We start from the raw sequence: 24,603 nt of genomic DNA, 5'->3' as shown, positions 1-24,603 counted from the left end.
TTCGCACTTCATTGCTAAAAATAAGCTGTTTAGCAGAGGATGGTTTCGATCCATCGACCTCTGGGTTATGGGCCCAGCACGCTTCCGCTGCGCCACTCTGCTTTCAACCACTGCAGAAAAGAGTAAGACCCACAATCCATGGCTTAGGAGGCCAGTGTCTTAGGCCACTGGGGTACTGTGAAATCCTTTTCACCTATACGAACTGATAGAAGCAGTAAAAAAAATGTGTAACGGAAGGCACTTACACATGCCCATCATATAGAGAAAAAAAATGGTTCTTCGCACTTCATTGCTAAAAATAAACTGTTTAGCAGAGGATGGTTTCGATCCATCGACCTCTGGGTTATGGGCCCAGCACGCTTCCGCTGCGCCACTCTGCTTTCAACCACTCCGTGAAAAGAGTAGGAATCACAATCCATGGCTTAGGAGGCCAGTGTCTCTGGCCACTGGTGTACTGTGAAATCTTTTTCACCTATACGAACTGATAGAAGCAGTAAAAAAAATGTGTAACGGAAGGCACTGACACATGCCCATGCTATAGCGAGAAAAAAAAATGTGTTCACACATCATTGCTAGAAATAAACTGTTTAGCAGAGGATGGCTTCGATCCATCGACATCTGGGTTATGGGCCCAGCACGCTTCCGCTGCGCCACTCTGCTTTTAGACTATGCAGAAAAGAGTAGGAATCACAATCCATGGCTTAGGAGGCCAGTGTCTCAGGCCACTGGTGTACTGCGAAATCCTTTTCTCCTATACGAACTGATAGAAGCAGTAAAAAAAGGTGTAACGGAAGGCACTTACACATGCCCATGATATAGAGAAAAAAATTAATTGTTCGCACTTCATTGCTAAAAATAAGCTGTTTAGCAGAGGATGGTTTCGATCCATCGACCTCTGGGTTATGGGCCCAGCACGCTTCCGCTGCGCCACTCTGCTTTCAACCACTCCAGAAAAGAGTAAGACCCACAATCCATGGCTTAGGAGGCCAGTGTCTTAGGCCACTGGGGTACTGTGAAATCCTTTTCACCTATACGAACTGATAGAAGCAGTAAAAAAATGTGTAACGGAAGGCACTTACACATGCCCATGATATAGAGAAAAAAATTTATTGTTCGCACTTCATTGCTAAAAAAAATCTGTTTAGCAGAGGATGGTTTCGATCCATCGACCTCTGGGTTATGGGCCCAGCACGCTTCCGCTGCGCCACTCTGCTTTCAACCACTCCAGAAAAGAGTAAGACCCACAATCCATGGCTTAGGAGGCCAGTGTCTTAGGCCACTGGGGTACTGTGAAATCCTTTTCACCTATACGAACTGATAGAAGCAGTAAAAATAAGGTGTAACGGAAGGCACTTACACATGCCCATGATATAGAGAAAAAAATTATTGTTCGCACTTCATTGCTAAAAATAAACTGTTTAGCAGAGGATGGTTTCGATCCATCGACCTCTGGGTTATGGGCCCAGCACGCTTCCGCTGCGCCACTCTGCTTTCAACCACTCCAGAAAAGAGTAAGACCCACAATCCATGGCTTAGGAGGCCAGTGTCTTAGGCCACTGGGGTACTGTGAAATCCTTTTCACCTATACGAACTGATAGAAGCAGTAAAAATAAGGTGTAACGGAAGGCACTTACACATGCCCATGATATAGAGAAAAAAATATTGTTCGCACTTCATTGCTAAAAATAAACTGTTTAGCAGAGGATGGTTTCGATCCATCGACCTCTGGGTTATTGGCCCAGCACGCTTCCGCTGCGCCACTCTGCTTTCAACCACTCCAGAAAAGAGTAAGACCCACAATCCATGGCTTAGGAGGCCAGTGTCTTAGGCCACTGGGGTACTGTGAAATCCTTTTCACCTATACGAACTGATAGAAGCAGTAAAAAAATGTGTAACGGAAGGCACTTACACATGCCCATGATATAGAGAAAAAAATGTATTGTTCGCACTTCATTGCTAAAAATAAGCTGTTTAGCAGAGGATGGTTTCGATCCATCGACCTCTGGGTTATGGGCCCAGCACGCTTCCGCTGCGCCACTCTGCTTTCAACCACTCCAGAAAAGAGTAAGACCCACAATCCATGGCTTAGGAGGCCAGTGTCTTAGGCCACTGGGGTACTGTGAAATCCTTTTCACCTATACGAACTGATAGAAGCAGTAAAAAAATGTGTAACGGAAGGCACTTACACATGCCCATGATATAGAGAAAAAAATGTTTCTTCGCACTTCATTGCTAAAAATAAACTGTTTAGCAGAGGATGGTTTTGATCCATCGACCTCTGGGTTATGGGCCCAGCACGCTTCCGCTGCGCCACTCTGCTTTCAACCACTCCGTGAAAAGAGTAGGAACCACAATCCATGGCTTAGGAGGCCAGTGTCTCTGGCCACTGGTGTACTGTGAAATCCTTTTCACCTATACGAACTGATAGAAGCAGTAAAAAAAATGTGTAACGGAAGGCACTTACACATGCCCATGCTATAGAGAAAAAAAATTGTTCGCACTTCATTGCTAGAAATAAGCTGTTTAGCAGAGGATGGCTTCGATCCATCGACATCTGGGTTATGGGCCCAGCACGCTTCCGCTGCGCCACTCTGCTTTTAGACTATGCAGAAAAGAGTAGGAATCACAATCCATGGCTTAGGAGGCCAGTGTCTCAGGCCACTGGTGTACTGCGAAATCCTTTTCTCCTATACGAACTGATAGAAGCAGTAAAAAAAAAGGTGTAACGGAAGGCACTTACAAATGCCCATGATATAGAGAAAAAAATTAATTGTTCGCACTTCATTGCTAAAAATATGCTGTTTAGCAGAGGATGGTTTCGATCCATCGACCTCTGGGTTATGGGCCCAGCACGCTTCCGCTGCGCCACTCTGCTTTCAACCACTCCAGAAAAGAGTAAGACCCACAATCCATGGCTTAGGAGGCCAGTGTCTTAGGCCACTGGGGTACTGTGAAATCCTTTTCACCTATACGAACTGATAGAAGCAGTAAAAAAAATGTGTAACGGAAGGCACTTACACATGCCCATGATATAGAGAAAAAAATGTATTGTTCGCACTTCATTGCTAAAAAAAATCTGTTTAGCAGAGGATGGTTTCGATCCATCGACCTCTGGGTTACGGGCCCAGCACGCTTCCGCTGCGCCACTCTGCTTTCAACCACTCCAGAAAAGAGTAAGACCCACAATCCATGGCTTAGGAGGCCAGTGTCTTAGGCCACTGGGGTACTGTGAAATCCTTTTCACCTATACGAACTGATAGAAGCAGTAAAAATAAGGTGTAACGGAAGGCACTTACACATGCCCATGATATAGAGAAAAAAAATTATTGTTCGCACTTCATTGCTAAAAATAAACTGTTTAGCAGAGGATGGTTTCAATCCATCGACCTCTGGGTTATGGGCCCAGCACGCTTCCGCTGCGCCACTCTGCTTTCAAACACCCCAGATGGGACTTGAACCCACAATCACTGGCTTAGGAGGCCAGTGCCTTATCCATTAGGCCACTGGGGCACTGTAGTTCATTTACGACCAGTACAAACTCATTGAAGCAGTAAAAAAAATGTGTAACAGAAGGCACTGACAAATGCCCATGATATAGCAGATTTTTTTTCTTCGCACTTCAATGCTAAAAACAAACTGTTTAGCAGAGGATGGTTTTGATTCATCGACCTCTGGGCCCAGCACGCTTCCGCTGCGCCACTCTGCTTTCAACCACTCCGTGAAAAGAGTAGGAATCACAATCCATGGCTTAGGAGGCCAGTGTCTCTGGCCACTGGGGTACTGTGAAATCCTTTTCACCTATATGAACTGATAGAAGCAGTAAAAAAATGTGTAACGGAAGGCACTTACACATGCTCATGATATAGAGAAAAAAAATTATTGTTCGCACTTCATTGCTAAAAATAAACTGTTTAGCAGAGGATGGTTTCGATCCATCGACCTCTGGGTTATGGGCCCAGCACGCTTCCGCTGCGCCACTCTGCTTTTAGACTATGCAGAAAAGAGTAGGAATCACAATCCATGGCTTAGGAGGCCAGTGTCTCAGGCCACTGGTGTACTGCGAAATCCTTTTCACCTATACGAACTGATAGAAGCAGTAAAAAAATGTGTAACGGAAGGCACTTACACATGCCCATGATATAGAGAAAAAAATTTATTGTTCGCACTTCATTGCTAAAAATATGCTGTTTAGCAGAGGATGGTTTTGATCCATCGACCTCTGGGTTATGGGCCCAGCACGCTTCCGCTGCGCCACTCTGCTTTCAACCACCCCAGAAAAGACCTAAGACCCACAATCACTGGCTTAGGAGGCCAGTGTCTCAGGCCACTGGGGTACTGTGAAATCCTTTTCACCTATACGAACTGATAGAAGCAGTAAAAAAAAAGGTGTAACGGAAGGCACTTACACATGCCCATGATATAGAGAAAAAAATTAATTGTTCGCACTTCATTGCTAAAAAAAATCTGTTTAGCAGAGGATGGTTTCGATCCATCGACCTCTGGGTTATGGGCCCAGCACGCTTCCGCTGCGCCACTCTGCTTTCAACCACTCCAGAAAAGAGTAAGACCCACAATCCATGGCTTAGGAGGCCAGTGTCTTAGGCCACTGGGGTACTGTGAAATCCTTTTCACCTATACGAACTGATAGAAGCAGTAAAAAAAATGTGTAACGGAAGGCACTTACACATGCCCATGATATAGAGAAAAAAAATTATTGTTCGCACTTCATTGCTAAAAATAAACTGTTTAGCAGAGGATGGTTTCAATCCATCGACCTCTGGGTTATGGGCCCAGCACGCTTCCGCTGCGCCACTCTGCTTTCAAACACCCCAGATGGGACTTGAACCCACAATCACTGGCTTAGGAGGCCAGTGCCTTATCCATTAGGCCACTGGGGCACTGTAGTTCATTTACGACCAGTACAAACTCATTGAAGCAGTAAAAAAAATGTGTAACAGAAGGCACTGACAAATGCCCATGATATAGCAGATTTTTTTTCTTCGCACTTCAATGCTAAAAACAAACTGTTTAGCAGAGGATGGTTTTGATTCATCGACCTCTGGGCCCAGCACGCTCCGCTGCGCCACTCTGCTTTCAACCACTCCGTGAAAAGAGTAGGAATCACAATCCATGGCTTAGGAGGCCAGTGTCTCTGGCCACTGGGGTACTGTGAAATCCTTTTCACCTATACGAACTGATAGAAGCAGTAAAAAAAATGTGTAACGGAAGGCACTTACACATGCCCATGATATAGAGAAAAAAATTATTGTTCGCACTTCATTGCTAAAAATAAACTGTTTAGCAGAGGATGGTTTCGATCCATCGACCTCTGGGTTATGGGCCCAGCACGCTTCCGCTGCGCCACTCTGCTTTTAGACTATGCAGAAAAGAGTAGGAATCACAATCCATGGCTTAGGAGGCCAGTGTCTCAGGCCACTGGTGTACTGCGAAATCCTTTTCACCTATACGAACTGATAGAAGCAGTAAAAAAAGGTGTAACGGAAGGCACTTACACATGCCCATGATATAGAGAAAAAATTTATTGTTCGCACTTCATTGCTAAAAAAATCTGTTTAGCAGAGGATGGTTTCGATCCATCGACCTCTGGGTTATGGGCCCAGCACGCTTCCGCTGCGCCACTCTGCTTTCAACCACTCCAGAAAAGAGTAAGACCCACAATCCATGGCTTAGGAGGCCAGTGTCTTAGGCCACTGGGGTACTGTGAAATCCTTTTGACCTATACGAACTGATAGAAGCAGTAAAAATAAGGTGTAACGGAAGGCACTTACACATGCCCATGATATAGACAAAAAAAATTATTGTTCGCACTTCATTGTTAAAAATAAACTGTTTAGCAGAGGATGGTTTCAATCCATCGACCTCTGGGTTATGGGCCCAGCACGCTTCCGCTGCGCCACTCTGCTTTCAAACACCCCAGATGGGACTTGAAACCCACAATCACTGGCTTAGGAGGCCAGTGCCTTATCCATTAGGCCACTGGGGCACTGTAGTTCATTTACGACCAGTACAAACTCATTGAAGCAGTAAAAAAATGTGTAACAGAAGGCACTGACAAATGCCCATGATATAGCAGATTTTTTTCTTCGCACTTCAATGCTAAAAACAAACTGTTTAGCAGAGGATGGTTTTGATCCATCGACCTCTGGGCCCAGCACGCTTCCGCTGCGCCACTCTGCTTTCAACCACTCCGTGAAAAGAGTAGGAATCACAATCCATGGCTTAGGAGGCCAGTGTCTCTGGCCACTGGGGTACTGTGAAATCCTTTTCACCTATACGAACTGATAGAAGCAGTAAAAAAATGTGTAACGGAAGGCACTTACACATGCCCATGATATAGAGAAAAAAATTATTGTTCGCACTTCATTGCTAAAAATAAACTGTTTAGCAGAGGATGGTTTCAATCCATCGACCTCTGGGTTATGGGCCCAGCACGCTTCCGCTGCGCCACTCTGCTTTTAGACTATGCAGAAAAGAGTAGGAATCACAATCCATGGCTTAGGAGGCCAGTGTCTCAGGCCACTGGTGTACTGCGAAATCCTTTTCTCCTATACGAACTGATAGAAGCAGTAAAAAAAGGTGTAACGGAAGGCACTTACACATGCCCATGATATAGAGAAAAAATTAATTGTTCGCACTTCATTGCTAAAAATATGCTGTTTAGCAGAGGATGGTTTCGATCCATCGACCTCTGGGTTATGGGCCCAGCACGCTTCCGCTGCGCCACTCTGCTTTCAACCACTCCAGAAAAGAGTAAGACCCACAATCCATGGCTTAGGAGGCCAGTGTCTTAGGCCACTGGGGTACTGTGAAATCCTTTTCACCTATACGAACTGATAGAAGCAGTAAAAAAAAAGGTGTAACGGAAGGCACTTACACATGCCCATGATATAGAGAAAAAAATGTATTGTTCGCACTTCATTGCTAAAAAAAATCTTTTTAGCAGAGGATGGTTTCGATCCATCGACCTCTGGGTTATGGGCCCAGCACGCTTCCGCTGCGCCACTCTGCTTTCAACCACTCCAGAAAAGAGTAAGACCCACAATCCATGGCTTAGGAGGCCAGTGTCTTAGGCCACTGGGGTACTGTGAAATCCTTTTCACCTATACGAACTGATAGAAGCAGTAAAAAAAATGTGTAACGGAAGGCACTTACACATGCCCATGATATAGAGAAAAAAAATTATTGTTCGCACTTCATTGCTAAAAATAAGCTGTTTAGCAGAGGATGGTTTCAATCCATCGACCTCTGGGTTATGGGCCCAGCACGCTTCCGCTGCGCCACTCTGCTTTCAACCACCCCAGATGGGACCTGAACCCACAATCACTGGCTTAGGAGGCCAGTGTCTTAGGCCACTGGGGTACTGTGAAATCCTTTTCACCTATACGAACTGATAGAAGCAGTAAAAAAAGGTGTAACGGAAGGCACTTACACATGCCCATGATATAGAGAAAAAATTTAATTGTTCGCACTTCATTGCTAAAAATATGCTGTTTAGCAGAGGATGGTTTCGATCCATCGACCTCTGGGTTATGGGCCCAGCACGCTTCCGCTGCGCCACTCTGCTTTTAGACTATGCAGAAAAGAGTAGGAATCGCAATCCATGGCTTAGGAGGCCAGTGTCTCAGGCCACTGGTGTACTGCGAAATCCTTTTCACCTATACGAACTGATAGAAGCAGTAAAAAAAAGGTGTAACGGAAGGCACTTACACATGCCCATGATATAGAGAAAAAAATTAATTGTTCGCACTTCATTGCTAAAAAAATCTTTTTAGCAGAGGATGGTTTCGATCCATCGACCTCTGGGTTATGGGCCCAGCACGCTTCCGCTGCGCCACTCTGCTTTCAACCACTCCAGAAAAGAGTAAGACCCACAATCCATGGCTTAGGAGGCCAGTGTCTTAGGCCACTGGGGTACTGTGAAATCCTTTTCACCTATACGAACTGATAGAAGCAGTAAAAAAAATGTGTAACGGAAGGCACTTACACATGCCCATGATATAGAGAAAAAAATTATTGTTCGCACTTCATTGCTAAAAATAAACTGTTTAGCAGAGGATGGTTTTGATCCATCGACCTCTTGGTTATGGGCCCAGCACGCTTCCGCTGCGCCACTCTGCTTTCAAACACCCCAGATGGGACTTGAACCCACAATCACTGGCTTAGGAGGCCAGTGCCTTATCCATTAGGCCACTGGGGCACTGTAGTTCATTTACGACCAGTACAAACTCATTGAAGCAGTAAAAAAATGTGTAACAGAAGGCACTGACAAATGCCCATGATATAGCTGATTTTTTTTCTTCGCACTTCAATGCTAAAAACAAACTGTTTAGCAGAGGATGGTTTTGATCCATCGACCTCTGGGCCCAGCACGCTTCCGCTGCGCCACTCTGCTTTCAACCACTCCGTGAAAAGAGTAGGAATCACAATCCATGGCTTAGGAGGCCAGTGTCTCTGGCCACTGGGGTACTGTGAAATCCTTTTCACCTATACGAACTGATAGAAGCAGTAAAAAAAATGTGTAACGGAAGGCACTTACACATGCCCATGATATAGAGAAAAAAAATTATTGTTCGCACTTCATTGCTAAAAATAAACTGTTTAGCAGAGGATGGTTTCAATCCATCGACCTCTGGGTTATGGGCCCAGCACGCTTCCGCTGCGCCACTCTGCTTTTAGACTATGCAGAAAAGAGTAGGAATCACAATCCATGGCTTAGGAGGCCAGTGTCTCAGGCCACTGGTGTACTGCGAAATCCTTTTCTCCTATACGAACTGATAGAAGCAGTAAAAAAAAAGGTGTAACGGAAGGCACTTACACATGCCCATGATATAGAGAAAAAAATTAATTGTTCGCACTTCATTGCTAAAAAAAATCTTTTTAGCAGAGGATGGTTTCGATCCATCGACCTCTGGGTTATGGGCCCAGCAGGCTTCCGCTGCGCCACTCTGCTTTCAACCACTCCAGAAAAGAGTAAGACCCACAATCCATGGCTTAGGAGGCCAGTGTCTTAGGCCACTGGGGTACTGTGAAATCCTTTTCACCTATACGAACTGATAGAAGCAGTAAAAAAATGTGTAACGGAAGGCACTTACACATGCCCATGATATAGAGAAAAAAAATTATTGTTCGCACTTCATTGCTAAAAATAAACTGTTTAGCAGAGGATGGTTTTAATCCATCGACCTCTTGGTTATGGGCCCAGCACGCTTCCGCTGCGCCACTCTGCTTTCAAACACCCCAGATGGGACCTGAACCCACAATCACTGGCTTAGGAGGCCAGTGTCTTAGGCCACTGGGGTACTGTGAAATCCTTTTCACCTATACAAACTGATAGAAGCAGTAAAAAAAAAGGTGTAACGGAAGGCACTTACACATGCCCATGATATAGAGAAAAAAATTAATTGTTCGCACTTCATTGTTAAAAAAAATCTGTTTAGCAGAGGATGGTTTCGATCCATCGACCTCTGGGTTATGGGCCCAGCACGCTTCCGCTGCGCCACTCTGCTTTCAACCACTCCAGAAAAGAGTAAGACCCACAATCCATGGCTTAGGAGGCCAGTGTCTTAGGCCACTGGGGTACTGTGAAATCCTTTTGACCTATACGAACTGATAGAAGCAGTAAAAAAAGGTGTAACGGAAGGCACTTACACATGCCCATGATATAGAGAAAAAAATTATTGTTCGCACTTCATTGCTAAAAATAAGCTGTTTAGCAGAGGATGGTTTCGATCCATCGACCTCTGGGTTATGGGCCCAGCACGCTTCCGCTGCGCCACTCTGCTTTCAAACACCCCAGATGGGACTTGAACCCACAATCACTGGCTTAGGAGGCCAGTGTCTTATCTGGCCACTGGGGTACTGTAGTTCCTTTACGACCAATACGAACTCATTGAAGCAGTAAAAAAATGTGTAACGGAAGGCACTTACACATGCCCATGATATAGAGAAATTTTTTTCTTCGCACTTCATTGCTAAAAACAAACTGTTTAGCAGAGGATGGTTTCGATCCATCGACCTCTGGGTTATGGGCCCAGCACGCTCCGCTGCGCCACTCTGCTTTCAACCACTCCGGAGAGTAGGAACCCACAATCCATGGCTTAGGAGGCCAGTGTCTTTGGCCACTGGTGTACTGTGAAATCCTTTTCACCTATACGAACTGATAGAAGCAGTAAAAAAAGTGTGTAACGGAAGGCACTTACACATGCCCATGATATAGAGAAAAAAATGTATTGTTCGCACTTCATTGCTAAAAATAAACTGTTTAGCAGAGGATGGTTTCAATCCATCGACCTCTGGGTTATGGGCCCAGCACGCTTCCGCTGCGCCACTCTGCTTTTAGACTATGCAGAAAAGAGTAGGAATCACAATCCATGGCTTAGGAGGCCAGTGTCTCAGGCCACTGGTGTACTGCGAAATCCTTTTCACCTATACGAACTGATAGAAGCAGTAAAAAAAAGGTGTAACGGAAGGCACTTACACATGCCCATGATATAGAGAAAAAAATTAATTGTTCGCACTTCATTGCTAAAAAAAATCTGTTTAGCAGAGGATGGTTTCGATCCATCGACCTCTGGGTTATGGGCCCAGCACGCTTCCGCTGCGCCACTCTGCTTTCAACCACTCCAGAAAAGAGTAAGACCCACAATCCATGGCTTAGGAGGCCAGTGTCTTAGGCCACTGGGGTACTGTGAAATCCTTTTGACCTATACGAACTGATAGAAGCAGTAAAAAAAATGTGTAACGGAAGGCACTTACACATGCCCATGATATAGACAACAAAAAATTATTGTTCGCACTTCATTGCTAAAAATAAACTGTTTAGCAGAGGATGGTTTCAATCCATCGACCTCTGGGTTATGGGCCCAGCACGCTTCCGCTGCGCCACTCTGCTTTCAAACACCCCAGATGGGACTTGAACCCACAATCACTGGCTTAGGAGGCCAGTGCCTTATCCATTAGGCCACTGGGGCACTGTAGTTCATTTACGACCAGTACAAACTCATTGAAGCAGTAAAAAAAATGTGTAACAGAAGGCACTGACAAATGCCCATGATATAGCAGATTTTTTTTCTTCGCACTTCAATGCTAAAAACAAACTGTTTAGCAGAGGATGGTTTTGATTCATCGACCTCTGGGCCCAGCACGCTTCCGCTGCGCCACTCTGCTTTCAACCACTCCGTGAAAAGAGTAGGAATCACAATCCATGGCTTAGGAGGCCAGTGTCTCTGGCCACTGGGGTACTGTGAAATCCTTTTCACCTATACGAACTGATAGAAGCAGTAAAAAAAATGTGTAACGGAAGGCACTTACACATGCTCATGATATAGAGAAAAAAAATTATTGTTCGCACTTCATTGCTAAAAATAAACTGTTTAGCAGAGGATGGTTTCAATCCATCGACCTCTGGGTTATGGGCCCAGCACGCTTCCGCTGCGCCACTCTGCTTTTACACTATGCAGAAAAGAGTAGGAATCACAATCCATGGCTTAGGAGGCCAGTGTCTCAGGCCACTGGTGTACTGCGAAATCCTTTTCTCCTATACGAACTGATAGAAGCAGTAAAAAAAAGGTGTAACGGAAGGCACTTACACATGCCCATGATATAGAGAAAAAAATTAATTGTTCGCACTTCATTGCTAAAAATATGCTGTTTAGCAGAGGATGGTTTCGATCCATCGACCTCTGGGTTATGGGCCCAGCACGCTTCCGCTGCGCCACTCTGCTTTCAACCACTCCAGAAAAGAGTAAGACCCACAATCCATGGCTTAGGAGGCCAGTGTCTTAGGCCACTGGGGTACTGTGAAATCCTTTTCACCTATACGAACTGATAGAAGCAGTAAAAAAAAAGGTGTAACGGAAGGCACTTACACATGCCCATGATATAGAGAAAAAAATTTATTGTTCGCACTTCATTGCTAAAAAAAATCTTTTTAGCAGAGGATGGTTTCGATCCATCGACCTCTGGGTTATGGGCCCAGCACGCTTCCGCTGCGCCACTCTGCTTTCAACCACTCCAGAAAAGAGTAAGACCCACAATCCATGGCTTAGGAGGCCAGTGTCTTAGGCCACTGGGGTACTGTGAAATCCTTTTCACCTATACGAACTGATAGAAGCAGTAAAAAAAATGTGTAACGGAAGGCACTTACACATGCCCATGATATAGAGAAAAAAAATTATTGTTCGCACTTCATTGCTAAAAATAAGCTGTTTAGCAGAGGATGGTTTTAATCCATCGACCTCTGGGTTATGGGCCCAGCACGCTTCCGCTGCGCCACTCTGCTTTCAAACACCCCAGATGGGACCTGAACCCACAATCACTGGCTTAGGAGGCCAGTGTCTTAGGCCACTGGGGTACTGTGAAATCCTTTTCACCTATACGAACTGATAGAAGCAGTAAAAAAAAGGTGTAACGGAAGGCACTTACACATGCCCATGATATAGAGAAAAAATTTAATTGTTCGCACTTCATTGCTAAAAATATGCTGTTTAGCAGAGGATGGTTTCGATCCATCGACCTCTGGGTTATGGGCCCAGCACGCTTCCGCTGCGCCACTCTGCTTTTAGACTATGCAGAAAAGAGTAGGAATCACAATCCATGGCTTAGGAGGCCAGTGTCTCAGGCCACTGGTGTACTGCGAAATCCTTTTCACCTATACGAACTGATAGAAGCAGTAAAAAAAAAGGTGTAACGGAAGGCACTTACACATGCCCATGATATAGAGAAAAAAATTAATTGTTCGCACTTCATTGCTAAAAAAATCTGTTTAGCAGAGGATGGTTTCGATCCATCGACCTCTGGGTTATGGGCCCAGCAGGCTTCCGCTGCGCCACTCTGCTTTCAACCACTCCAGAAAAGAGTAAGACCCACAATCCATGGCTTAGGAGGCCAGTGTCTTAGGCCACTGGGGTACTGTGAAATCCTTTTCACCTATACGAACTGATAGAAGCAGTAAAAAAAATGTGTAACGGAAGGCACTTACACATGCCCATGATATAGAGAAAAAAATTATTGTTCGCACTTCATTGCTAAAAATAAACTGTTTAGCAGAGGATGGTTTCAATCCATCGACCTCTTGGTTATGGGCCCAGCACGCTTCCGCTGCGCCACTCTGCTTTCAAACACCCCAGATGGGACTTGAACCCACAATCACTGGCTTAGGAGGCCAGTGCCTTATCCATTAGGCCACTGGGGCACTGTAGTTCATTTACGACCAGTACAAACTCATTGAAGCAGTAAAAAAATGTGTAACAGAAGGCACTGACAAATGCCCATGATATAGCAGATTTTTTTCTTCGCACTTCAATGCTAAAAACAAACTGTTTAGCAGAGGATGGTTTTGATTCATCGACCTCTGGGCCCAGCACGCTTCCGCTGCGCCACTCTGCTTTCAACCACTCCGTGAAAAGAGTAGGAATCACAATCCATGGCTTAGGAGGCCAGTGTCTCTGGCCACTGGGGTACTGTGAAATCCTTTTCACCTATACGAACTGATAGAAGCAGTAAAAAAATGTGTAACGGAAGGCACTTACACATGCCCATGATATAGAGAAAAAAATTATTGTTCGCACTTCATTGCTAAAAATAAACTGTTTAGCAGAGGATGGTTTCGATCCATCGACCTCTGGGTTATGGGCCCAGCACGCTTCCGCTGCGCCACTCTGCTTTTAGACTATGCAGAAAAGAGTAGGAATCACAATCCATGGCTTAGGAGGCCAGTGTCTCAGGCCACTGGTGTACTGCGAAATCCTTTTCTCCTATACGAACTGATAGAAGCAGTAAAAAAAAGGTGTAACGGAAGGCACTTACACATGCCCATGATATAGAGAAAAAATTAATTGTTCGCACTTCATTGCTAAAAAAAATCTTTTTAGCAGAGGATGGTTTCGATCCATCGACCTCTGGGTTATGGGCCCAGCAGGCTTCCGCTGCGCCACTCTGCTTTCAACCACTCCAGAAAAGAGTAAGACCCACAATCCATGGCTTAGGAGGCCAGTGTCTTAGGCCACTGGGGTACTGTGAAATCCTTTTCACCTATACGAACTGATAGAAGCAGTAAAAAAAATGTGTAACGGAAGGCACTTACACATGCCCATGATATAGAGAAAAAAAATTATTGTTCGCACTTCATTGCTAAAAATAAACTGTTTAGCAGAGGATGGTTTTAATCCATCGACCTCTTGGTTATGGGCCCAGCACGCTTCCGCTGCGCCACTCTGCTTTCAAACACCCCAGATGGGACTTGAACCCACAATCACTGGCTTAGGAGGCCAGTGCCTTATCCATTAGGCCACTGGGGCACTGTAGTTCATTTACGACCAGTACAAACTCATTGAAGCAGTAAAAAAAATGTGTAACGGAAGGCACTTACACATGCCCATGATATAGCAGATTTTTTTCTTCGCACTTCAATGCTAAAAACAAACTGTTTAGCAGAGGATGGTTTCGATCCATCGACCTCTGGGTTATCCCAGCACGCTTCCGCTGCGCCACTCTGCTTTCAACCACTCCGTGAAAAGAGTAGGAATCACAATCCATGGCTTAGGAGGCCAGTGTCTCTGGCCACTGGGGTACTGTGAAATCCTTTTCACCTATATGAACTGATAGAAGCAGTAAAAAAAATGTGTAACGGAAGGCACTTACACATGCCCATGATATAGAGAAAAAAAATTATTGTTCGCACTTCATTGCTAAAAATAAACTGTTTAGCAGAGGATGGTTTTAATCCATCGACCTCTGGGTTATGGGCCCAGCACGCTTCCGCTGCGCCACTCTGCTTTCAAACACCCCAGATGGGACCTGAACCCACAATCACTGGCTTAGGAGGCCAGTGTCTTAGGCCACTGGGGTACTGTGAAATCCTTTTCACCTATACGAACTGATAGAAGCAGTAAAAAAAGGTGTAACGGAAGGCACTTACACATGCCCATGATATAGAGAAAAAAATTAATTGTTCGCACTTCATTGCTAAAAATATGCTGTTTAGCAGAGGATGGTTTCGATCCATCGACCTCTGGGTTATGGGCCCAGCACGCTTCCGCTGCGCCACTCTGCTTTTAGACTATGCAGAAAAGAGTAGGAATCACAATCCATGGCTTAGGAGGCCAGTGTCTCAGGCCACTGGTGTACTGCGAAATCCTTTTCACCTATACGAACTGATAGAAGCAGTAAAAAAAAAGGTGTAACGGAAGGCACTTACACATGCCCATGATATAGAGAAAAAAATTAATTGTTCGCACTTCATTGCTAAAAAAAATCTGTTTAGCAGAGGATGGTTTCGATCCATCGACCTCTGGGTTACGGGCCCAGCACGCTTCCGCTGCGCCACTCTGCTTTCAACCACTCCAGAAAAGAGTAAGACCCACAATCCATGGCTTAGGAGGCCAGTGTCTTAGGCCACTGGGGTACTGTGAAATCCTTTTGACCTATACGAACTGATAGAAGCAGTAAAAATAAGGTGTAACGGAAGGCACTTACACATGCCCATGATATAGAGAAAAAAAATTATTGTTCGCACTTCATTGCTAAAAATAAGCTGTTTAGCAGAGGATGGTTTTAATCCATCGACCTCTGGGTTATGGGCCCAGCACGCTTCCGCTGCGCCACTCTGCTTTCAAACACCCCAGATGGGACCTGAACCCACAATCACTGGCTTAGGAGGCCAGTGTCTTAGGCCACTGGGGTACTGTGAAATCCTTTTCACCTATACGAACTGATAGAAGCAGTAAAAAAAATGTGTAACGGAAGGCACTTACACATGCCCATGATATAGAGAAAAAAAATTATTGTTCGCACTTCATTGCTAAAAATAAACTGTTTAGCAGAGGATGGTTTTAATCCATCGACCTCTTGGTTATGGGCCCAGCACGCTTCCGCTGCGCCACTCTGCTTTCAAACACCCCAGATGGGACTTGAACCCACAATCTCTGGCTTAGGAGGCCAGTGCCTTATCCATTAGGCCACTGGGGCACTGTAGTTCATTTACGACCAGTACAAACTCATTGAAGCAGTAAAAAAAATGTGTAACAGAAGGCACTGACAAATGCCCATGATATAGCAGATTTTTTTTCTTCGCACTTCAATGCTAAAAACAAACTGTTTAGCAGAGGATGGTTTTGATTCATCGACCTCTGGGCCCAGCACGCTTCCGCTGCGCCACTCTGCTTTCAACCACTCCGTGAAAAGAGTAGGAATCACAATCCATGGCTTAGGAGGCCAGTGTCTCTGGCCACTGGGGTACTGTGAAATCCTTTTCACCTATACGAACTGATAGAAGCAGTAAAAAAAATGTGTAACGGAATGCACTTACACATGCTCATGATATAGAGAAAAAAAATTATTGTTCGCACTTCATTGCTAAAAATAAACTGTTTAGCAGAGGATGGTTTCGATCCATCGACCTCTGGGTTATGGGCCCAGCACGCTTCCGCTGCGCCACTCTGCTTTTAGACTATGCAGAAAAGAGTAGGAATCACAATCCATGGCTTAGGAGGCCAGTGTCTCAGGCCACTGGTGTACTGCGAAATCCTTTTCACCTATACGAACTGATAGAAGCAGTAAAAAAATGTGTAACGGAAGGCACTTACACATGCCCATGATATAGAGAAAAAAATTAATTGTTCGCACTTCATTGCTAAAAATAAGCTGTTTAGCAGAGGATGGTTTCGATCCATCGACCTCTGGGTTATGGGCCCAGCACGCTTCCGCTGCGCCACTCTGCTTTCAACCACTCCAGAAAAGAGTAAGACCCACAATCCCTGGCTTAGGAGGCCAGTGTCTTAGGCCACTGGGGTACTGTGAAATCCTTTTCACCTATACGAACTGATAGAAGCAGTAAAAAAAATGTGTAACGGAAGGCACTTACACATGCCCATGATATAGAGAAAAAAATTATTGTTCGCACTTCATTGCTAAAAATAAACTGTTTAGCAGAGGATGGTTTCAATCCATCGACCTCTGGGTTATGGGCCCAGCACGCTTCCGCTGCGCCACTCTGCTTTCAAACACCCCAGATGGGACTTGAACCCACAATCACTGGCTTAGGAGGCCAGTGCCTTATCCATTAGGCCACTGGGGCACTGTAGTTCATTTACGACCAGTACAAACTCATTGAAGCAGTAAAAAAATGTGTAACAGAAGGCACTGACAAATGCCCATGATATAGCAGAATTTTTTCTTCGCACTTCAATGCTAAAAACAAACTGTTTAGCAGAGGATGGTTTTGATTCATCGACCTCTGGGTCCCAGCACGCTCCGCTGCGCCACTCTGCTTTCAACCACTCCGTGAAAAGAGTAGGAATCACAATCCATGGCTTAGGAGGCCAGTGTCTCTGGCCACTGGGGTACTGTGAAATCCTTTTCACCTATACGAACTGATAGAAGCAGTAAAAAAATGTGTAACGGAAGGCACTTACACATGCCCATGATATAGAGAAAAAAATTATTGTTCGCACTTCATTGCTAAAAATAAGCTGTTTAGCAGAGGATGGTTTCGATCCATCGACCTCTGGGTTATGGGCCCAGCACGCTTCCGCTGCGCCACTCTGCTTTTAGACTATGCAGAAAAGAGTAGGAACCACAATCCATGGCTTAGGAGGCCAGTGTCTCAGGCCACTGGTGTACTGCGAAATCCTTTTCACCTATACGAACTGATAGAAGCAGTAAAAAAAAGGTGTAACGGAAGGCACTTACACATGCCCATGATATAGAGAAAAAATTAATTGTTCGCACTTCATTGCTAAAAAAAATCTGTTTAGCAGAGGATGGTTTCGATCCATCGACCTCTGGGTTATGGGCCCAGCACGCTTCCGCTGCGCCACTCTGCTTTCAACCACTCCAGAAAAGAGTAAGACCCACAATCCATGGCTTAGGAGGCCAGTGTCTTAGGCCACTGGGGTACTGTGAAATCCTTTTGACCTATACGAACTGATAGAAGCAGTAAAAATAATGTGTAACGGAAGGCACTTACACATGCCCATGATATAGACAAAAAAAAATATTGTTCGCACTTCATTGCTAAAAATAAACTGTTTAGCAGAGGATGGTTTCAATCCATCGACCTCTGGGTTATGGGCCCAGCACGCTTCCGCTGCGCCACTCTGCTTTCAAACACCCCAGATGGGACTTGAACCCACAATCACTGGCTTAGGAGGCCAGTGCCTTATCCATTAGGCCACTGGGGCACTGTAGTTCATTTACGACCAGTACAAACTCATTGAAGCAGTAAAAAAAATGTGTAACAGAAGGCACTGACAAATGCCCATGATATAGCAGATTTTTTTTCTTCGCACTTCAATGCTAAAAACAAACTGTTTAGCAGAGGATGGTTTTGATTCATCGACCTCTGGGCCCAGCACGCTTCCGCTGCGCCACTCTGCTTTCAACCACTCCGTGAAAAGAGTAGGAATCACAATCCATGGCTTAGGAGGCCAGTGTCTCTGGCCACTGGGGTACTGTGAAATCCTTTTCACCTATACGAACTGATAGAAGCAGTAAAAAAAATGTGTAACGGAAGGCACTTACACATGCCCATGATATAGAGAAAAAAATGTATTGTTCGCACTTCATTGCTAAAAATAAACTGTTTAGCAGAGGATGGTTTCGATCCATCGACCTCTGGGTTATGGGCCCAGCACGCTTCCGCTGCGCCACTCTGCTTTTAGACTATGCAGAAAAGAGTAGGAATCACAATCCATGGCTTAGGAGGCCAGTGTCTCAGGCCACTGGTGTACTGCGAAATCCTTTTCTCCTATACGAACTGATAGAAGCAGTAAAAAAAGGTGTAACGGAAGGCACTTACACATGCCCATGATATAGAGAAAAAAATTAATTGTTCGCACTTCATTGCTAAAAATATACTGTTTAGCAGAGGATGGTTTCGATCCATCGACCTCTGGGTTATGGGCCCAGCACGCTTCCGCTGCGCCACTCTGCTTTCAACCACTCCAGAAAAGAGTAAGACCCACAATCCATGGCTTAGGAGGCCAGTGTCTTAGGCCACTGGGGTACTGTGAAATCCTTTTCACCTATACGAACTGATAGAAGCAGTAAAAAAAGGTGTAACGGAAGGCACTTACACATGCCCATGATATAGAGAAAAAATTTATTGTTCGCACTTCATTGCTAAAAAAAATCTTTTTAGCAGAGGATGGTTTCGATCCATCGACCTCTGGGTTATGGGCCCAGCACGCTTCCGCTGCGCCACTCTGCTTTCAACCACTCCAGAAAAGAGTAAGACCCACAATCCATGGCTTAGGAGGCCAGTGTCTTAGGCCACTGGGGTACTGTGAAATCCTTTTCACCTATACGAACTGATAGAAGCAGTAAAAAAATGTGTAACGGAAGGCACTTACACATGCCCATGATATAGAGAAAAAAATTATTGTTCGCACTTCATTGCTAAAAATAAGCTGTTTAGCAGAGGATGGTTTTGATCCATCGACCTCTGGGTTATGGGCCCAGCACGCTTCCGCTGCGCCACTCTGCTTTCAAACACCCCAGATGGGACCTGAACCCACAATCACTGGCTTAGGAGGCCAGTGTCTTAGGCCACTGGGGTACTGTGAAATCCTTTTCACCTATACGAACTGATAGAAGCAGTAAAAAAAAGGTGTAACGGAAGGCACTTACACATGCCCATGATATAGAGAAAAAATTTAATTGTTCGCACTTCATTGCTAAAAATATGCTGTTTAGCAGAGGATGGTTTCGATCCATCGACCTCTGGGTTATGGGCCCAGCACGCTTCTGCTGCGCCACTCTGCTTTTAGACTATGCAGAAAAGAGTAGGAATCACAATCCATGGCTTAGGAGGCCAGTGTCTCAGGCCACTGGTGTACTGCGAAATCCTTTTCACCTATACGAACTGATAGAAGCAGTAAAAAAAAAGGTGTAACGGAAGGCACTTACACATGCCCATGATATAGAGAAAAAAATTAATTGTTCGCACTTCATTGCTAAAAAAAATCTTTTTAGCAGAGGATGGTTTCGATCCATCGACCTCTGGGTTATGGGCCCAGCAGGCTTCCGCTGCGCCACTCTGCTTTCAACCACTCCAGAAAAGAGTAAGACCCACAATCCATGGCTTAGGAGGCCAGTGTCTTAGGCCACTGGGGTACTGTGAAATCCTTTTCACCTATACGAACTGATAGAAGCAGTAAAAAAAATGTGTAACGGAAGGCACTTACACATGCCCATGATATAGAGAAAAAAAATTATTGTTCGCACTTCATTGCTAAAAATAAACTGTTTAGCAGAGGATGGTTTTAATCCATCGACCTCTTGGTTATGGGCCCAGCACGCTTCCGCTGCGCCACTCTGCTTTCAAACACCCCAGATGGGACTTGAACCCACAATCTCTGGCTTAGGAGGCCAGTGCCTTATCCATTAGGCCACTGGGGCACTGTAGTTCATTTACGACCAGTACAAACTCATTGAAGCAGTAAAAAAAATGTGTAACAGAAGGCACTTACAAATGCCCATGATATAGCAGATTTTTTTCTTCGCACTTCAATGCTAAAAACAAACTGTTTAGCAGAGGATGGTTTTGATTCATCGACCTCTGGGCCCAGCACGCTTCCGCTGCGCCACTCTGCTTTCAACCACTCCGTGAAAAGAGTAGGAATCACAATCCATGGCTTAGGAGGCCAGTGTCTCTGGCCACTGGGGTACTGTGAAATCCTTTTCACCTATACGAACTGATAGAAGCAGTAAAAAAAATGTGTAACGGAAGGCACTTACACATGCCCATGATATAGAGAAAAAAATTATTGTTCGCACTTCATTGCTAAAAATAAACTGTTTAGCAGAGGATGGTTTCAATCCATCGACCTCTGGGTTATGGGCCCAGCACGCTTCCGCTGCGCCACTCTGCTTTTAGACTATCCAGAAAAGAGTAGGAATCACAATCCATGGCTTAGGAGGCCAGTGTCTCAGGCCACTGGTGTACTGCGAAATCCTTTTCTCCTATACGAACTGATAGAAGCAGTAAAAAAAGGTGTAACGGAAGGCACTTACACATGCCCATGATATAGAGAAAAAATTAATTGTTCGCACTTCATTGCTAAAAAAATCTTTTTAGCAGAGGATGGTTTCGATCCATCGACCTCTGGGTTATGGGCCCAGCAGGCTTCCGCTGCGCCACTCTGCTTTCAACCACTCCAGAAAAGAGTAAGACCCACAATCCATGGCTTAGGAGGCCAGTGTCTTAGGCCACTGGGGTACTGTGAAATCCTTTTCACCTATACGAACTGATAGAAGCAGTAAAAAAAATGTGTAACGGAAGGCACTTACACATGCCCATGATATAGAGAAAAAAAATTATTGTTCGCACTTCATTGCTAAAAATAAACTGTTTAGCAGAGGATGGTTTTAATCCATCGACCTCTTGGTTATGGGCCCAGCACGCTTCCGCTGCGCCACTCTGCTTTCAAACACCCCAGATGGGACTTGAACCCACAATCTCTGGCTTAGGAGGCCAGTGCCTTATCCATTAGGCCACTGGGGCACTGTAAGTTCATTTACGACCTATACAAACTCATTGAAGCAGTAAAAAAATGTGTAACGGAAGGCACTTACACATGCCCATGATATAGCAGATTTATTCTTCGCACTTCATTGCTAAAAACAAACTGTTTAGCAGAGGATGGTTTCGATCCATCGACCTCTGGGTCCCAGCACGCTTCCGCTGCGCCACTCTGCTTTCAACCACTCCGTGAAAAGAGTAGGAATCACAATCCATGGCTTAGGAGGCCAGTGTCTCTGGCCACTGGGGTACTGTGAAATCCTTTTCACCTATATGAACTGATAGAAGCAGTAAAAAAATGTGTAACGGAAGGCACTTACACATGCCCATGATATAGAGAAAAAAATTATTGTTCGCACTTCATTGCTAAAAATAAACTGTTTAGCAGAGGATGGTTTTGATCCATCGACCTCTGGGTTATGGGCCCAGCACGCTTCCGCTGCGCCACTCTGCTTTTAAACACCCCAGAGTGGGACCTACCCACAATCACTGGCTTAGGAGGCCAGTGTCTTAGGCCACTGGGGTACTGCGAAATCCTTTTCACCTATACGAACTGATAGAAGCAGTAAAAAAAGGTGTAACGGAAGGCACTTACACATGCCCATGATATAGAGAAAAAATTTAATTGTTCGCACTTCATTGCTAAAAATAAACTGTTTAGCAGAGGATGGTTTCGATCCATCGACCTCTGGGTTATGGGCCCAGCACGCTTCCGCTGCGCCACTCTGCTTTTAGACCACTCCAGAAAAGAGTAGGAACCACAATCCATGGCTTAGGAGGCCAGTGTCTTAGGCCACTGGTGTACTGCGAAATCCTTTTCACCTATACGAACTGATAGAAGCAGTAAAAAAAGGTGTAACGGAAGGCACTTACACATGCCCATGATATAGAGAAAAAAATTAATTGTTCGCACTTCATTGCTAAAAATAATCTCTTTAGCAGAGGATGGTTTCGATCCATCGACCTCTGGGTTACGGGCCCAGCACGCTTCCGCTGCGCCACTCTGCTTTCAAACCACTCCAGAAAAGAGCTAAGACCCCACAATCCATGGCTTAGGAGGCCAGTGTCTTAGGCCACTGGGGTACTGCGAAATCCTTTTCACCTATACGAACTGATAGAAGCAGTAAAAATAAGGTGTAACGGAAGGCACTTACACATGCCCATGATATAGAGAAAAAAATTAATTGTTCGCACTTCATTGCTAAAAATAAGCTGTTTAGCAGAGGATGGTTTCGATCCATCGACCTCTGGGTTATGGGCCCAGCACGCTTCCGCTGCGCCACTCTGCTTTCAGACCACTCCAGAAAAGAGTAAGACCCACAATCCATGGCTTAGGAGGCCAGTGTCTTAGGCCACTGGGGTACTGTGAAATCCTTTTCACCTATACGAACTGATAGAAGCAGTAAAAATAAGGTGTAACGGAAGGCACTTACACATGCCCATGATATAGACAAAAAAAATTATTGTTCGCACTTCATTGTTAAAAATAAACTGTTTAGCAGAGGATGGTTTCAATCCATCGACCTCTGGGCCCAGCACGCTTCCGCTGCGCCACTCTGCTTTCAAACACCCCAGATGGGACTTGAACCCACAATCACTGGCTTAGGAGGCCAGTGCCTTATCCATTAGGCCACTGGGGCACTGTAGTTCATTTACGACCAGTACAAACTCATTGAAGCAGTAAAAAAAATGTGTAACAGAAGGCACTGACAAATGCCCATGATATAGCAGATTTTTTTTCTTCGCACTTCAATGCTAAAAACAAACTGTTTAGCAGAGGATGGTTTTGATTCATCGACCTCTGGGCCCAGCACGCTTCCGCTGCGCCACTCTGCTTTCAACCACTCCGTGAAAAGAGTAGGAATCACAATCCATGGCTTAGGAGGCCAGTGTCTCAGGCCACTGGGGTACTGTGAAATCCTTTTCACCTATACGAACTGATAGAAGCAGTAAAAAAAATGTGTAACGGAAGGCACTTACACATGCCCATGATATAGAGAAAAAAATTATTGTTCGCACTTCATTGCTAAAAATAAACTGTTTAGCAGAGGATGGTTTCGATCCATCGACCTCTGGGTTATGGGACCAGCACGCTTCCGCTGCGCCACTCTGCTTTTAGACTATGCAGAAAAGAGTAGGAATCACAATCCATGGCTTAGGAGGCCAGTGTCTCAGGCCACTGGTGTACTGCGAAATCCTTTTCTCCTATACGAACTGATAGAAGCAGTAAAAAAAAGGTGTAACGGAAGGCACTTACACATGCCCATGATATAGAGAAAAAAATTAATTGTTCGCACTTCATTGCTAAAAATATGCTGTTTAGCAGAGGATGGTTTCGATCCATCGACCTCTGGGTTATGGGCCGAGCACGCTTCCGCTGCGCCACTCTGCTTTCAACCACTCCAGAAAAGAGTAAGACCCACAATCCATGGCTTAGGAGGCCAGTGTCTTAGGCCACTGGGGTACTGTGAAATCCTTTTCACCTATACGAACTGATAGAAGCAGTAAAAAAAAAGGTGTAACGGAAGGCACTTACACATGCCCATGATATAGAGAAAAAAATTTATTGTTCGCACTTCATTGCTAAAAAAAATCTTTTTAGCAGAGGATGGTTTCGATCCATCGACCTCTGGGTTATGGGCCCAGCACGCTTCCGCTGCGCCACTCTGCTTTCAACCACTCCAGAAAAGAGTAAGACCCACAATCCATGGCTTAGGAGGCCAGTGTCTTAGGCCACTGGGGTACTGTGAAATCCTTTTCACCTATACGAACTGATAGAAGCAGTAAAAAAAAAGGTGTAACGGAAGGCACTTACACATGCCCATGATATAGAGAAAAAAAATTATTGTTCGCACTTCATTGCTAAAAATAAACTGTTTAGCAGAGGATGGTTTTAATCCATCGACCTCTGGGTTATGGGCCCAGCACGCTTCCGCTGCGCCACTCTGCTTTCAAACACCCCAGATGGGACCTGAACCCACAATCACTGGCTTAGGAGGCCAGTGTCTTAGGCCACTGGGGTACTGTGAAATCCTTTTCACCTATACGAACTGATAGAAGCA

General features: G+C 45.0%; 17 non-coding genes across 17 annotated transcripts; all 17 read right to left on the bottom strand.

Moving 5' to 3' along the window:
* Positions 1-1,695: 1,695 nt before the first annotated feature.
* Positions 1,696-1,767, bottom strand: trnai-aau (transfer RNA isoleucine (anticodon AAU)). The gene has a single exon. It is a non-coding gene; the product is annotated as a tRNA-Ile (tRNA).
* A 1,314-nt stretch (positions 1,768-3,081) lies between these two features.
* Positions 3,082-3,153, bottom strand: trnat-cgu (transfer RNA threonine (anticodon CGU)). The gene has a single exon. It is a non-coding gene; the product is annotated as a tRNA-Thr (tRNA).
* Positions 3,154-3,437: 284 nt separating this feature from the next.
* Positions 3,438-3,510, bottom strand: trnar-ccu (transfer RNA arginine (anticodon CCU)). The gene has a single exon. It is a non-coding gene; the product is annotated as a tRNA-Arg (tRNA).
* A 1,315-nt stretch (positions 3,511-4,825) lies between these two features.
* trnar-ccu (transfer RNA arginine (anticodon CCU)) lies at positions 4,826-4,898 on the bottom strand. Its single transcript has one exon. It is a non-coding gene; the product is annotated as a tRNA-Arg (tRNA).
* Positions 4,899-5,930: 1,032 nt separating this feature from the next.
* On the bottom strand, positions 5,931-6,004 carry trnar-ccu (transfer RNA arginine (anticodon CCU)). Its single transcript has one exon. It is a non-coding gene; the product is annotated as a tRNA-Arg (tRNA).
* A 2,141-nt stretch (positions 6,005-8,145) lies between these two features.
* Positions 8,146-8,218, bottom strand: trnar-ccu (transfer RNA arginine (anticodon CCU)). Its single transcript has one exon. It is a non-coding gene; the product is annotated as a tRNA-Arg (tRNA).
* Positions 8,219-10,918: 2,700 nt separating this feature from the next.
* On the bottom strand, positions 10,919-10,991 carry trnar-ccu (transfer RNA arginine (anticodon CCU)). Its single transcript has one exon. It is a non-coding gene; the product is annotated as a tRNA-Arg (tRNA).
* A 2,149-nt stretch (positions 10,992-13,140) lies between these two features.
* On the bottom strand, positions 13,141-13,213 carry trnar-ccu (transfer RNA arginine (anticodon CCU)). Its single transcript has one exon. It is a non-coding gene; the product is annotated as a tRNA-Arg (tRNA).
* A 1,032-nt stretch (positions 13,214-14,245) lies between these two features.
* Positions 14,246-14,318, bottom strand: trnar-ccu (transfer RNA arginine (anticodon CCU)). Its single transcript has one exon. It is a non-coding gene; the product is annotated as a tRNA-Arg (tRNA).
* A 962-nt stretch (positions 14,319-15,280) lies between these two features.
* On the bottom strand, positions 15,281-15,352 carry trnat-cgu (transfer RNA threonine (anticodon CGU)). The gene has a single exon. It is a non-coding gene; the product is annotated as a tRNA-Thr (tRNA).
* A 562-nt stretch (positions 15,353-15,914) lies between these two features.
* On the bottom strand, positions 15,915-15,987 carry trnar-ccu (transfer RNA arginine (anticodon CCU)). The gene has a single exon. It is a non-coding gene; the product is annotated as a tRNA-Arg (tRNA).
* Positions 15,988-17,022: 1,035 nt separating this feature from the next.
* trnar-ccu (transfer RNA arginine (anticodon CCU)) lies at positions 17,023-17,095 on the bottom strand. Its single transcript has one exon. It is a non-coding gene; the product is annotated as a tRNA-Arg (tRNA).
* A 1,032-nt stretch (positions 17,096-18,127) lies between these two features.
* trnar-ccu (transfer RNA arginine (anticodon CCU)) lies at positions 18,128-18,200 on the bottom strand. The gene has a single exon. It is a non-coding gene; the product is annotated as a tRNA-Arg (tRNA).
* Positions 18,201-20,345: 2,145 nt separating this feature from the next.
* trnar-ccu (transfer RNA arginine (anticodon CCU)) lies at positions 20,346-20,418 on the bottom strand. The gene has a single exon. It is a non-coding gene; the product is annotated as a tRNA-Arg (tRNA).
* Positions 20,419-21,450: 1,032 nt separating this feature from the next.
* Positions 21,451-21,523, bottom strand: trnar-ccu (transfer RNA arginine (anticodon CCU)). Its single transcript has one exon. It is a non-coding gene; the product is annotated as a tRNA-Arg (tRNA).
* Positions 21,524-22,477: 954 nt separating this feature from the next.
* trnat-cgu (transfer RNA threonine (anticodon CGU)) lies at positions 22,478-22,549 on the bottom strand. The gene has a single exon. It is a non-coding gene; the product is annotated as a tRNA-Thr (tRNA).
* Positions 22,550-23,108: 559 nt separating this feature from the next.
* Positions 23,109-23,181, bottom strand: trnar-ccu (transfer RNA arginine (anticodon CCU)). The gene has a single exon. It is a non-coding gene; the product is annotated as a tRNA-Arg (tRNA).
* Between the last annotated feature and the right edge of the window lie 1,422 nt (positions 23,182-24,603).

The sequence above is a fragment of the Salmo salar genome, chromosome ssa17 (genome assembly GCF_905237065.1).
Source record: "Salmo salar chromosome ssa17, Ssal_v3.1, whole genome shotgun sequence".
NCBI classification, from domain to species: Eukaryota; Metazoa; Chordata; class Actinopteri; order Salmoniformes; family Salmonidae; genus Salmo; species Salmo salar.
The sequence above is the reverse complement of the archived record's forward strand: the minus strand, read 5'-3'. Positions and strand labels throughout refer to the sequence as shown.